We start from the raw sequence: 15,293 nt of genomic DNA, 5'->3' as shown, positions 1-15,293 counted from the left end.
CACCCACTGCAGTGGAAGCACAAAGTCTTAAACACTGGACCACCAGGGCAGGGAAGTCCCTAGGATGAACCTTTCGAGTGAAAAAAAATGTAGGGCTCAGGGACAAAACCTTGAGGAAAAGGAGAATGATAAAGGTCAACCAGATGGTGCTGGAGAAAGGCCTGATGAACATCACAGAGGAGAGAGTTATCACCATCAGATGCCCCTCAGAAATCAGAAAAGAAAAAGGATGAAAGGGAATCTTTGGGTTGGCTATTTGGTGGTCACTGACTACATCAGTGGGTCAGTTTTAGTGGAGTGAGTGCAGCAAGTTTAAGTTGCATGGACAGAGGAATGAACAAAAGGGGAGGAAGTGGAGATGAATAGTGTGGGTGATTCTCTTAGAAAGCCTGGCAGTGAAGGGAAGAAGAAAAATAGACTTTAGCTAGAGGGGGACAGGGGATTTGGAGTTGGGTGTTTTTCCCCGTGAGAGAGATTTTATGGTGTTTCTATAATGAATGAGCAGAAGGGCAGGAGGAAGAGGTCAAATATATAGTGAGGAAAGAGGAGACTTCCGGAGATGAAAAGGATGGGATCCAGAGCAAAGGTGGTTGGGTTATCCTTGTAGGAAAGATGTGGAGGTCGTAGTGGGTCTAGAAACCTTAGATGGACTGGCAGGAATTTGAGAAATTCCTCAATGATGTTGTCTTTTTTTCCCCCCTAAAATGCAAGAGATGATTCATCTCTGGGGAGTGAGATGGGAGGTTGTTGCGGGGAAGAAAAACTTGAAAAGGGTGTATTAGTCAGAGTTCAGTTGCAGTTGACAATCCTTTGTAGCTATTTTAAGAAGAAGAGGACTTAATGCAGTGAATTGGGTGCTTACAAAAATCACTGGAAAGTCTAGAAGGCCAAACTCTAAACTGAGATTCCAGGAATGAATCCAAGGCATCTCATCACTCATCTTGCAGGGGGCCTACCATCTCTACCACAGTCAAGAAATGGGGGAGAGACTTCCCTGGCAGTCCAGTGGTTAAGACTCCATGCTCCTACTGCAGGGGGCACAGGTTTGAAGTAAGATCCCATATGCTGCTCACCATGGCCAAAAAAAAAAAAGAAAAGAAAAGAAAGAAACTGGGGAGTTCGGAAGTCACTGCTGTTGAGCCTTGGAACACTTAGCTGTCATGCAGGGATCAGGAAGTTGGGACAGCAACTTTGGATACAGGGCCAAGTTTCCAAATTCAAGTCTCATCAAGTGTTACTTATTGGCAGAACCTAAGTCACAATCTAAAATCTAGCTGCAAAGGAGTCTGGGAAGTTTTTGGTTTTTCATTCTCTGCAGTATGGGAACGTATACTTTATCCCCACACTTAAATTCTAATAAACAACAGCAACAGCAACATGCTCCCACCTAGTATAACTATCCCTTCTTACAAAACACCATCCATCCATCCATGTTCAATTTCAGTTGAAATCAGATGTATGCCTAACATACAATTAAAGGATTTGATAAAGCTAATTAATAACAGTAGAATTTCATCCTTGAATAATATAATTGCCAAGATTCTCCATTTCAGTCTTCAGTATAGAAACCACCTAGTGTTAGCCTCTTCCATCTTTTAAGGCAGGGCACTGAAGTTTGCAGTGCTCTTTCACATATATGATTTCATTTGATTATCACATTTTGTGAACTGGACATTCATAGGGGTTACGGTTTTCATTTTACAGCTGACATAAAAGTCTCTATTGGCATAGAAGCAGATAAATTTTAGTTATATTTATATTAACTGCAAAGGACTTTTCGTATCCAAATGTATTTACAGTTCATCAAACAGAATAAAGTTGTGTATTACATTCACTAATACTACATGATGAACCATACAGGTTATAGGTCAATTCAGTTTCATTGGACAGTGTGTTAATCTGTCTATATAAGACTGGAAGCAATTACCTTGACCTTGTTCATAATTATCTTTTTTCTTTTCAGCTTTATTGAGGTACAAGTAACAAATGCGAATGGTATATATTTAAGGTGTACAGCTTGATGTTTTGGTATAAGTATGCATTGTGAGATGCTCACCACAATCAAGCTAATTAACTTATACATCACTGTATATAGTTGCCTCTTTCTTCCTCCCTCCCTCCCTCCTTTCCCTCCCTCCTTCCCTCCATCCCTTCTGTCCAAATCTCAAGTAAATAATGTATTGGGATTTTTTTGTTTTTTGTTTTGCTTTTTTGTGGTACTCGGGCCTCTCACTGTTGTGGCCTCTCCCATTGCGGAGCACAGGCTCTGGAAACGCAGGCCCAGTGGCCATGGCTCACGGGCCCAGCCGCTCCGCGGCATCTGGGATCCTCCCATACCGGGGCACGAACCTGTGTCCCCTGCATCGGCAGGCGGACTCTCAACCACTGCACCACCAGGGAAGCCCTAAATAATGTATTGTTAACAGTAGTCACCATGCTGTACATTAGATCTCTAGAACTTATTTGTCTTGCATAACTGAAACTTTGTACCCTTTGACCAACATCTCCCCACTTCCACCCCACACCTACCCCCACCAACGGCCATTCTACTCTCTGCTTATATGAGTTTGACTACTTTAGATTCCACATATAAGTGAGATTATACAGTATTTGTCTTTCTGTGTTTGGCTTATTACACCATAATGCCCTCCAGGTTCACCCATGTTGTCACAAATGGCAGAATTAACTTCTTTTTATGGCTGAATAATAATATTCCATTGTGTGTACCACATTCTCTTCATTCGTTCATCATCAGATATTTAGGTTGTATCTTAGCTATTGTGAATAACATGCATTCATCTCCCATCATCCATCCATCCATCCATCCATCCATCCATCCAACCCCAGTAGGCATCAGAAGCTGTGTTGATATGGTACAGTGAGTAGACTAGGTGTAGAACAGCAGCTGCAATTGAAATCACAGTCTGATCTTACATAATCTGCCATCATTCTCCAATTCCAAGGTACATCTGGTCAAGTCAAATAAGTAGGTTAAATGAGGATGTGATGGGGATCACCTCTAGTTTGCTGGTAAACTGGCTCTCAGAAAGGACGAAAAAGCCCTGATTTGTAGTGTGTGCCAATTTCATGGTTTAAATAGTCTCATCATGGCCAATTTAAAGCTACCAAAGATGAGGTTTTGAGGTAATGTTAACAATCTTATACAATTCTTATGAATAAATGATAACAATTCTCACCAGTGGGTCACCAACCTTGCATTCTTCAAGTCTTCTCTGGTGATACTGATCTCCATGATTCCCTAGAAATGTGGCATTGGTTTTGATTTACTATTTTGTTAAGGAGAGGCTCACCAGGAGTTTTCATTTGGTCCTTCCTGTCATGATGGCCCTTAATCCATAGGTCAGGCAGAATCCACTGGAGATTCTGCCTGTTGCTGAGTATATATATTCCAACTATACATTCAGGACCTGGAGAAACAACCACAGGGTGGATATGAATCTGTTGGGCCCACTGTGAAATGGTTTGGGCCCAAACTCCATTTATTTCCTGACCTCCATTAATTTCATTTCAACCCATTCAACCCGTTAGCTCAGCGCCAGTAATAAGCCCTGAAAAGTCTGCTATTTCTCTTTTCCCAGTGCACACTCACTCTACTAAATGACCACAATTCCCCTGGAGAAAAATCTGGAGGAAGATGTACAATATAAATTTGTAATGTCATATGGTACAGAGTACACAGTTTTTCTACTCACCTGACTTAGGTCTTGGAATTCAGTGAAAACCTATGACCCTCTGATGTCCTGCGACCTTGTCTGTCAGATCTTTAGAGCTCTAGTTTTTAAAAAAATTCTACAGATCTAGTAAGATGTTAATGCAGTGCTCTATATATTTTAGCCCCTGGTATCCATGATCACTTAGCCACCACTAAAGTTCCCTGTGTGTCAGTCTATTCTGACTGTCACTCTGGCCCTGTTGCCTTCTTTGTCCACCTTGCTTATGGTCACTAAGTGTCACTACAGAGCTGGGGTCTCATTATCACCATTAAAATCCAGGAACGTATTTCAATGGCATGTCTTCCATTATCACCCAGAGCATAGAGAGGACTGCAGCTCTAGCACCTTTGGAGGAAGCTAGTGTTCTCCTCATCAGTGAATTTCTTGACGTCTTGGTGAAGGGGGGAGTCCTCTGGTTCCTCTCAGGGGATGTACAGATAGTACCTGACTTATGATGCTCCGAACTTAACAATTTTTTATTTTTATGATGGTGCAAAAGCAATACGTGTTCAGTAGAAACTATACCTCCAATTTTGAGTTTGGGTCGTTTCCTGTGCTAATGGTATGCTTATGATACTCTCTTGTGATCCTAGGCATGGGTAGTAAGCTGCAATCCCCAGTCAGCCACGTAATCATAAACAAGAGCGTAAACAATTGATACACTTAACAACCATTCCAGTTTTTACTTTCAGTACACTATTCAATAAATTATGTGGGATATTAAACACTTTATTATAAAATAGGCTTTGTGTTAGATAATTTTGCTCAACTGTAGGCTAACATAAGTGTTCTGAGCATTTTTTAAAATTTTCTAATTTTATTTATTTTTTTGTACAGCAGGTTCTTATTAGTCATCAGTTTTATACACATCAGTGTATACATGTCAATCCCAATCGCCCAATTCATCACACCACCATCCCCAACCCCCCCCCCCCACGGCTTCCCCGCCTTGGTGTCCATACATTTGTTCTCTACATCTGTGTCTCAACTTCTGCCCTGGAAACCGGTTCATCTGTTCCATTTTTCCAGGTTCCACATACATGCGTTAATATATGATATTTGTTTTTCTCTTTCTGAATTAATTCACTCTGTGAAGTGGATCTAGACAGTCTCTAGATCCATCCACATCTCAACAAATGACCCAACTTCGTTCCTTTTTATGGCTGGGTAATATTCCATTGTATATATGTACCACAACTTCTTTATCCATTCATCTGTCGATGGGCATTTAGGATGCTTCCATGACCTGGCTGTTGTAAATAGTGCTGCAATGAACATTGGGGTGCATGTGAACAATAGTGCTGCAATGAACATTGGGGTGCATGTGTTTTTTGAATTATGGTGTTCTCTGGGTATATGCCCAGTAGTGGGATTGCTGGGTCGTATGATAGTTCTATGTTTAGTTTTTTAAGGAACCTCCACACTGTTCTCCATAGTGGCTGTATCAATTTAAATTCCCACCAACAGTGCAAGAGGGTTCCCTTTTCTCCACACCCTCTCCAGCATTTGTTGTTTGTATATTTTCCGATGATGCTCATTCTAACTGGTGTGAGGTGATACCTCATTGGAACTTTGATTTGCATTTCTCTAATAATTAGTGATGTTGAGCAACTTTTCATGTGCCTCTTGGCCATCTGTATGTCTTCTCTGGAGAAATGTCTATTTAGGTCTTCTGCCCATTTTTAGATTGGGTTGTTTGTTTCTTTAATATTGAGCTGCATGAGCTGTTTATATATTTTGGAGACTAATCCTTTGTCCATTGATTCGTTTGCAAATATTTTCTCCCATCCTGAGGGTTGTCTTTTCGTCTTGTTTATGGTTTCCTTTCCTGTGCAAAAGCTTTTAAGTTTCATTAGGTCCCATTTGTTTATTTTTGTTTTTATTTCCATTACTCTAGGATGTGGATCAAAAAAGACCTTGCTGTGATTTATGTCAAAGAGTGTTCTTCCTATGTTTTCCTCTAAGAGTTTTACAGTGTCCAGTCTTACATTTAGGTCTCTAATCCATTTTGAGTTTATTTTTGTGTATGGTGTTAGGGAGTGTTCTAATTTCATTCTTTTACATGTAGCTGTCCAGTTTTCCCAGCACCACTTATTGAAGAGACTGTCTTTTCTCCATTGTGTATCCTTGCCGTATTTTTCATAGATTAGTTGACAATAGGTGCGTGGGTTTATCTCTGGGCTTTCTTTCTTGTTCCATTGGTCTTTGTTTCTATTTTTGTGCCCGTACCATATCGCCTTGATTACTGTAGCTTTGTAGTATAGTCTGAAGTTAGGGAGTCTGATTCCTCCAGCTCCTTTTTTTTTTTTTCCCTCATGACTGCTTTGGCTATTCAGGGTCTTTTGTGTCTCCATACAAATTTTAAGATTTTTTGTTCTAGTTCTGTAAAAAATGCCATTGGTAATTTGATAGGGATTGCATTGAATCTGTAGATTGCTTGGGGTAGTGTAGCCATTTTCACAATGTTGATTCTTCCAATCCAAGAACATGGTGTATCTCTCCATCTGTTGGTATCATCTTTAATTTCTTTCATCAGTGTCATATAGTTTTCTGCATACCAGTCTTTTGTCTCCCTAGGTAGGTTTATTCCTAGGTGTTTTATTCTTTTTTGTTGCAGTGGTAAATGGGAGTGTTTCCTTAATTTACCTTTCAGATTTTTCATCATTATTGTATAGGAATGCAAGAGATTTCTGTGCATTAATTTTGTATCCTTCAACTTTACCAAGTTCATTGATTAGCTCTATTAGTTTTCTGGTGGCATTTTTAGGATTCTCTATGTATAGTATCATGTCATCTGCAAACAGTGACACTTTTACTTCTTCTTTTCCAATTTGTATTCCTTTTATTTCTTTTTGTTTTCTGATTGCCATGGCTAGGACTTCCAAAACTATGTTGAATAATAGTGGTGAGAGTGGACATCCTTGTCTCATTCCTGATCTTAGAGGAAATGCTTTCAGTTTTTCACCATTGAGAATGATGTTTGCTGTGGGTTTGTCATATATGGCCTTTATTACGTTGAGGTAGGTTCCCTCTATGCCCACTTTCTGGAGAGTTTTTATCATAAATGGGTGTTGAATTTTGTCAAAAGCTTTTTCTGCAACTATTGAGATGATAATATGTTTCTATTTTTCAATTTGTTAATATGGTGTATCACATTGATTGATTTGTGTATATTGAAGAATCCTTGCATCCCTGGGATAAATCCCACTTGATCATGGTGTATGATCCTTTTAATGTGTTGTCGGATTCTGTTTGCTACTATTTTGTTGAGGATTTTTGCATGTATATTCATCAGTGATATTGGTCTGTAATTTTCTTTTTTTGTAGTATCATTGTCTGGTTTTGGTATCAGGGTGATGGTGGCCTCATACAATGAGTTTGGGAGTGTTCCTTCCTCTGCAATTCTTTGGAAGAGTTTGAGAAGGATGGGTGTTAGCTCTTCTCTAAATGTTTGATAGAATTCAACTGTGAAGCCATCTGGTCCTGGACTTTTGTTTGTTGGAAGATTTTTAATCACAGTTTGAATTTCATTACTTGTGATTGGTCTGTTCATATTTTCTATTTCCTCCTGGTTCAGTCTTGGAAGGTTATATCTTTCTAAGAATTTGTCCATTTCTTCCAGGTTGTCCATTTTCATTGGCATAGAGTTGCTTTAGTAGTCTCTTAGGATGCTTTGTATTTCTGTGGTGTCTGTTGTAACATCTCCTTTTTCATTTCTAATTTTATTGATTTGAGTCCTCTCTCTCTTTTTCTTGATGAGTCTGGCTAATGGTTTATCAATTTTGCTTACCTTCTCAAAAAATCATCTTTTAGTTTCATTGATCTTTGCTATTGTTTTCTTTGTTTCTATTTCATTTATTTCTGCTCTGATCTTTATGATTTCTTTCCTTGTACTAACTTTGGGTTTTGTTTGTTCTTCTTTCTCTAGTTCCTTTAGGTGTAAGCTTAGATTGTTTATTTGAGATTCTTCTTGTTTCTTGAGGTAGGCTTGTATAGCTCTAAACTTCCCTCTTAGAACTGCTTTTGCTGCATCCCATAGGTTTTGGATCATCGTGTTTTCATTGTTATTTGTCTCTAGGTAGTTTTTCATTTCCTCTTTGATTTCTTCAGTGATCTCTTGGTTATTTAGTAATGTATTGTTTAGCCTCCATGTGTTTGTGTTTTTTACGGTTTTTTCCCCTGTAATTCATTTCTAATCTCATGGCATTGTGGTCAGAAAAGATGCTTGATATGATTTCAATTTTCTGAAATTTACTGAGGCTTGATTTGTGACCTAAGATGTGATCTATCCTGGAGAATGTTCCATGCGCACTTGGGAAGAAAGTGTAATCCGCTGTTTCTGGATGGAATGTCCTATAAATATCAATTAAATGTATCTGGTCTATTGTGTCATTTAAAGCTTCTGTTTCCTTATTTATTTTCATTTTGGAAGATCTGTCCATTGGTGTAAGTGAGGTGTTAAGGTCCCCCACTATTATTGTGTTATTGTCGATTTCCTCTTTTATAGCTGTTAGCAGTTGCCTTATGTATGGAGGTGCTCCTATGTTGGATGCATATATATTTATAATTGCTATATCTTCTTCTTGGATTGATCCCTTGATCATTATGTAGTGTCCTTCCTTGTCTCTTGTAACATTCTTTATTTTAAAGTCTATTTTATCTGAGTATTGCTACTCCAGCTTTCTTTTGATTTCCATTTGCATGGAATATCTTTTTCCATCCCCTCACTTTCAGTCTGTATGTGTCCCTAGGTCTGAAGTGGGTCTCTTGTAGACAGTATATATATGGGTCTTGTTTTTGTATCCATTCAGGAAGCATGTGTCTTTTGGTTGGAGCATCTAATCCATTCACGTTTAAGGTAATTATCAATATGTATGTTCCTATGACCATTTTCTTAATTGTTTTGTGTTTGTTTTTGTAGGTCCTTTTCGTCTCTTGTGTTTCCCACTTAGAGAAGTTCCTTTAGCATTTGTTGTAGAGCTGGCTTGGTGGTGCTGAATTCTCTCAACTTTTGCTTGTCTGTAAAGCTTTTGATTTCTCTGTTGAATGTGAATGAGATCCTTGCTGGGTAGAGTAATCTTTTTTTTTTTTTTTTTTGCGGTAGGCGGGCCTCTCACTGTTGTGGCCTCTCCCCTTGCGGAGCACAGGCTCCGGACGCGCAGGCTCAGCGCCATGGCTCACGGGCCTAGCCGCTCTGCGGCATGTGGGATCTTCCCAGACCGGGGCACGAACCCGTGTCCCCTGCATCGGCAGGCGGACTCTTAACCACTGCGCCACCAGGGAAGCCCTGGGTAGAGTAATCTTGGTTGTAGGTTCTTCCCTTTCATCACTCTAAATAAGTCATTCCACTCTCTTCTGGCTTGTAGAGTTTCTGCTGAGAAATCAGCTCTTAACCTTATGGGAGTTCCGTTGTATGTTATTTGTCATTTTTCCCTTGATGCTTTCAATAATTTTTCTTTCTCTCTAATTTTTGCCAATTTGATTACTATGTGTCTCAGCATGTTTCTCCTTGGGTTTATCCTCTATGGGACTTGCTGTGCTTCTTGGACTTGGGTGGCTATTTCCTTTCCCATGCTAGGGAAGTTTTCGACTATAATCTCTTCAAATATTTTCTCGGGTCCTTTCTCTCTCTCTTCTCCTTCTGGGACCCCTATAATGTGAATATTGTTGCATTTAATGTTGTCCCAGAGGTCTCTTAGTCTGTCTTCATTTCTTTTCATACTTTTTTCTTTATTCTGTTCTGCAGCAGTGAATTCTACCATTCTGTCTTCCAGGTCACTTATCTGTTCTTCTGCCTCAGTTATTCTGCTATTGACTCCTTCTAGTGTAGTTTTCATTTCAGTTATTGTATTGTTCATCTCTTTTTGTTTGTTCTTTAATTCTTCTAGGTCTTTGTTAAACGTTTCTTGCATCTTCTCAATCTTTACCTCCATTCTTTTTCTGAGGTCCTGGATCATCTTCACTATCATTATTCTGAATTCTTTTTCTGGAAGGTTGCCTATCTCCACTTCATTAGTTGCTTTTCTGGGGTTTTATCTTGTTCCTTCATCTGGTACATAGCCCTCTGCCTTTTCTTCTTGTCTATCTTTCTGTGAATGTGGTTTTTGTTCCACAGGCTGCAGGATTGTAGTTCTTCTTTCTTCTGCTGTCTGCCCTCTGGTGGATGAGGCTATCTCAGAGGCTTGTGTAAGTTTCCTGATGGGAGGGACTGGTAGTGGGTAGAGCTGACTGTTGCTCTGGTGGACAGAGCTCAGTAAAACTTTAATCCTCTTGACTGCTGATGGCTGGGGCTGGGTTCCCTCCCTGTTGGTTGTTTGGCCTGAGTCAACCCAACACTGGAGCCTACCTGGGCTCTTTGGTGGGGCTAATGGGACTCTGGGAGGGCTCACGTCAAGGGGTACTTCCCAGAACTTCTGCTGCCAGTGTCCTTGTCCCCATGGTGAGCCACAGCCAGCCCCCGCCTCTGCAGGAGCCCCTCCAACACTAGAAGGTAGGTCTGGTTCAGTCTCCCCTGGGGTCACTTCTCCTTCCCCTGGGTCCCGATGTGCACACTACTTTTTGTGTGCCCTCCAAGAGAGTCTCTGTTTCCCCCAGTCCTGTCAAAGTCCTTCAATCAAATCCCACTAGGCTTCAAAGTCTGATTCTCTAGGAATTCCTCCTCCCATTGCCGGACCCCCAGGTCGGGAAGCCTGACGTGGGGCTCAGAGCCTTCACTCCAGTGGGTGGACTTCTGTGGTATAAGTGTTCTCCAGTCTGTGAGTCACCACCCACCAGTAATGGGATTTGATTTTACTGTGATTACGCCCCTCCTACTGTCTCACTGTGGCTTCTCCTTTGTCTTTGGATGTGGGGTATCTTTTTTGGTGAGTTCCAGTGTCTTCCTGACGATGATTGTCCAGCAGCTAGTTGTGATTCTGGTGTTCTCACAAGAGGGAGTAAGAGCACATCCTTCTACTCTGCCATCTTGGTTCCAGTCCCTGAAAATGTTTAGGATAGACTAGGGTAATCTATGACGTTTGGTAGGTCAGATGTGTTGGAAGCATTTTCAACGTATGATATTGTCAACTTACCATGGATAAGTCAAGGAAGACCTGTAGTTAAAGCTTAGATAGACCAGTCACATGTGATAAATTCACTTCAACATACGTAGTTCCCTAAGTCTTTGGATTTCTCTTACATTATACCCAGAGACTTTTTGGCATGTCAGTTCCATTTGACTATCAGTGAGTCCAGACTTCAGTTTCCCAACTGAAGTCACAATACAACTTTGATCAGATTCTTGAGCTGGTGCACCAGCTTCAGAATCTCTGGTAAGCAGGACATCCATACTGAAAAATTCAGCCAGATTTAAAACTACTCTCTCCTCTCTACTCTAGCATGGTTCAAACCTATTCCTATGAATATTCCCCAGGTTTTCACTGATATATAAATTTGCACATTTTGGCATCTAAGCATCTACTAGGCACACCTTTATAATTGGCTCCCTGGGCACACGCAGATTGTCTTTAGCCATGGATCTGGGGCACATGTGAGGCTGTGGGGTGGGAGATGGTCATAGGATCATCAAGCAAGGCAAGACCAGCCTCCTTAGGCAGGGTCAGAGGAGTTGTTTCTACTGGTGAGAGAAGCCCAGTGTAGTTATGTTGTCCAGGGTCTTCAGTTTTAACTGGATTCTCCTAAATATCACCATTCTAATACTTTGGGACTCTGGTCTTTCCTAATCATTGCCCTAAAATTTCACGTAAGAAATATGGTAGGCTGTGAATCCAGTCTATTTTGTAAATCAGCAACCAATAGGATAAGAATCTACACTTGACTTTTGGCTACTCACTAGCTATGAGAGATAAGATATGATTTTAGGGTATTCATAAGACCGTTCTTTCAGGACAGTTGTAGGAAGTCCTTGGTTCTCTGACTAATGAGCCATGAATTTAAAGCCCTGGGCTTGTTATTCTATTTAAATTCTCTTGGATGGTGAGAAGCAACCAGCCTACCTTATATTCCTCCTGACCGCCAAACTGTGCTATGGCCTTTGCCATTTGTTCTGTCAAAGCCATATCTTTAAAAATTCACTTTATGATCATAGATGACAAATTAGAACAGCAACTGCTCTATGAAGAGAGACTGAGGACAGAACTCCAGCATGACACTTGGTAGTAAAGGAAATAAGAGAGTTAGGAGACGGCCTGACTCATGAAGGACTTTTTTTTTTGGCCACACCTCACAGTATGTGGGATCTTTGTTCCCCAACCAGGGATCAAACCCTTTCCCCCTGCAGTGGCAGTGCAGAGTCCTAACCACTGGAGTGCCAGGGAAGTCCCATGAAGGACTTTTAGAATAGAGATATTTGTAGACTAAGAAAACAGCCTAATGGAAAGGAAGTGATGGAAGATGCAAAGAATATGGCAAGTAACGGAAGGAGCAAGTTCTTAGAGGTGGACTGAGTTTGAATAGAAGAGCTCAAGTGAAGGACTGATACTGGTGGATGGTCTGGGGATGGAAGGAAAATATGAAACCAAAGAGCAAGTTCAGATGGAGTGGGTGGATGATGGCAATGAAAGGCCAGGTCATTATATAGGAGAGGGATGTCTAGAGCCTGAGACGCAGGGGCTGAGCTGTTATGAAGATGACACGGTCCAGATGCAGCCTTGCCTCCAGCTGGCTCAAGTGCAGCATGGATGGGGCATCAGTTTGAGCTGAGGCAGTGCAAGCTGAGAAGTCTTCAGCCTGCTTGTGGAAATCAGTGGAGGGGAGAACAGGGAAAAGTGTGGGGATGGAACCCATGAATGAGCCAGGTGTGCCCATTCTCGGGGAAGGTTGGGGTTGGAAGGGATCCTGCAGTCTGGTAGATAACATGGAGGAAGCGGGGTGGTGGTGACGACGCAAGCGGGTGACCTGGTTTTGTAAGGAGGACGTGCTGGCAGAGGGGCCTGGAAGTAGCTATAGGAAACCAAGAAGTACCCCAGTCCTTCTAACCTTCTGCCCTGGGGCAAAAGGTGACCTCGGTTCGTGCGCTTTGTGAGCCAATGATCTCAGCAAGGGATTAAATGAAGATCACTTAGGACAGTGCCAAGCACGTTGTCAGCACTCAGTAAATGTTGGCTCTGATTATTATTAAAGTCGGGGACCAGTAGAAGAAGTAGAAGATGGGCTGATGGGGGTGATAGAGAGAGGGGTCAGATCTGACAGTAATAAGGGGACAGGAGGGAATAGCGCTGACAGTTCTTTCTCCATCACCAGGTTCGTGAAGAACCCCCTCCGCTTCCTCCTCCTCCTTATTCTTTCTCTCTCTCCTCCCACCCATTACAGCTTTATCAAGATATAACCCATATGTTATACAGTTCACCCATTTAAATTGCACTCTTGATTTTTACTATATTCACATAGTTGTGCAACCAGCACTACAATCAATTATAGAACTTTTTTTTTTTTCTTTTTGTGGTACGCGGGCCTCTCACTGCTGTGGCCTCTCCCGTTGCGGAGCACAGGCTCCGGACGCGCAGGCTCAGCAGCCATGGCTCACGGGCTCAGCCGCTCCACGGCATGTGAGATCTTCCCGTACCGGGGCACGAACCCATGTCCCCTGCATCGGCAGGCGGACTCTCAACCACTGCGCCACCAGGGAAGCCCTATAGAACATTTTAATCACCTCAAAACCCATATCCTTTCGCTATCACCCCCAATCCCGCATCATTTCTGGCCCTTGGAAAACCACACATATACTTTCTGTCTCTGTGATTTGCCTATTCTGGACATTTCATATAAATGGATCAGAATGCACAATAAGCAAATTCTCTTCTTAAATTCCTTTTAATTATAAGTTCAAAGGAATGAAGCACTAACAGTGGACCCTCAGGCACTAGCAACAGGTGTGTGTGTGGGGAAGGGGACAGGATTTGGAGACTCACATCCTCCTTGCTCTGTGCATAAGCCTAGCCCATTTGTTTTTCCTCTTATAACATTCTTGGAAAGGAAAATGTCAAAAGCTAACCAGCTACAGAATCCAGGAGGAGGCTGGCGAATCACCTCAGTGGATGGGGCCCTGCTGAGAATTGCACAAAGGAAGGGCTGGGGGCATCTGCTCCCTTGGGGCTCCTCTTGGGGAGACCGGCTGACTCTGCGGAGTCACCAGAGGGAACAGTCCAGTCGGTGCTGAGCTGACGGTGGCAGGTGACGGGGGAGAGAGGGGATGCCACGGTGGAGCCCATAGCATTGCCCAGAGGGCTGTACGGGGAGGTCGTCCAGAAGCCCCTACTTTCCTTTAGTCCATGCAGTCCCTCCACGGGGACATAGTAACTCGTGCAGGGAGGGGCAGGACCCACCAGTGTGTGTCAAGTGCAGGCATAAATCCATGGTGCCTTAGGTGACGTTAGGTGTTTCATGGCCCGCCAGCCCCTAAATAACATTAACTCACCCACTAAGAAGGTTTCTCCCCTTTTAATTCTCTTTCAACCTTTTAAGTCAAAGAGAAGGCATCAACTTGGTGCCCATGTTTCCAACACCCTCACTGACACTTGTGAATGTCCCTTTTAAGAGTGGGTCCTAGAATCAGGGTCCACTGGCAGCAACAATGTCTCCCTAGAATTTAACAACATTGTTTTGTTTACAATGAGTTGATTTTCCCATGGTCTTCCATGTCTGGTAGTGATATAAAGTTTCCATCTTACATAATCTTTTTAGAGCTTAATAAGAGAGTCAGTTTAAAGAAAGATATTAGTGAAATAATGGCAAGTGATATGTAGATATGGCAAACATGGTGATGGTGGTACATGAAATGACCAAAGCATAAGAACTGAACTAGAAGAATTTAATGGTCTGTTTCTCTGCCTAGAGGGTCTGTGACTCGGTGATTCAGAAGATGAGAGATGCCGTCGCGGTCAGCCTGGCTTCGCCCATTGTAGCTCTCACTCCACTGCACTGTGATGGGGAGTTTACTTGTCCACCCCTCTCACCAGACTTTGAACCCCATGTGTGTTGTTTCCCTTATGTCAGCAGTGCCCAGCACAGTGCCTGATACACAGAAGTCCTCAGTACTTATTTACTGAATGAATGTAAATGAATGAATAAATGAGTGAATGAACAGTTGCCCTTAGTACTCTGAAGAGAGTAGTTGCTGAGAATCTGTTCATCCATCCATCCACACATGCATTCCATACTTATTAAGCAAGACACTATGTGCAAGATACCCTGCCCTTAACTTCCCTGTGACTGCTTCATTTTTAGTCAATAATCAATCTACGTATTGTGCCCAGGGTAGTCAAGATACTGTCAGTGCTGGGGAGAATGTAATCTCTTCTTCACTTAAAAGCAGCGATATTAGAGCCAGCCAGAGCTGAGATTAAATCCTGTCTCTGACACTTAATATTTCGGGCACTTTGGTCCATTTACCTCTTGGAGTAAGAGTTCTCCTTCTGTAAAGTGGTTTTAATAATACTGAAGTGGCCCTGAGTCAGCCCCAGGGAATGTTGTTGAATGAATGAGATAGAGCGAGTGAATGAGTGAATGGATGCGGACCACAGCACCCAGCTCAGCCTGGGCGCCAGGGCACAGCCTAGCGCC

Source organism: Mesoplodon bidens (assembly GCF_964165515.1).
Source record: "Mesoplodon bidens genome assembly, chromosome: 7".
In the NCBI taxonomy this organism is placed as follows: domain Eukaryota; kingdom Metazoa; phylum Chordata; class Mammalia; order Artiodactyla; family Ziphiidae; genus Mesoplodon; species Mesoplodon bidens.
Note: the sequence above shows the minus strand (reverse complement) of the source record.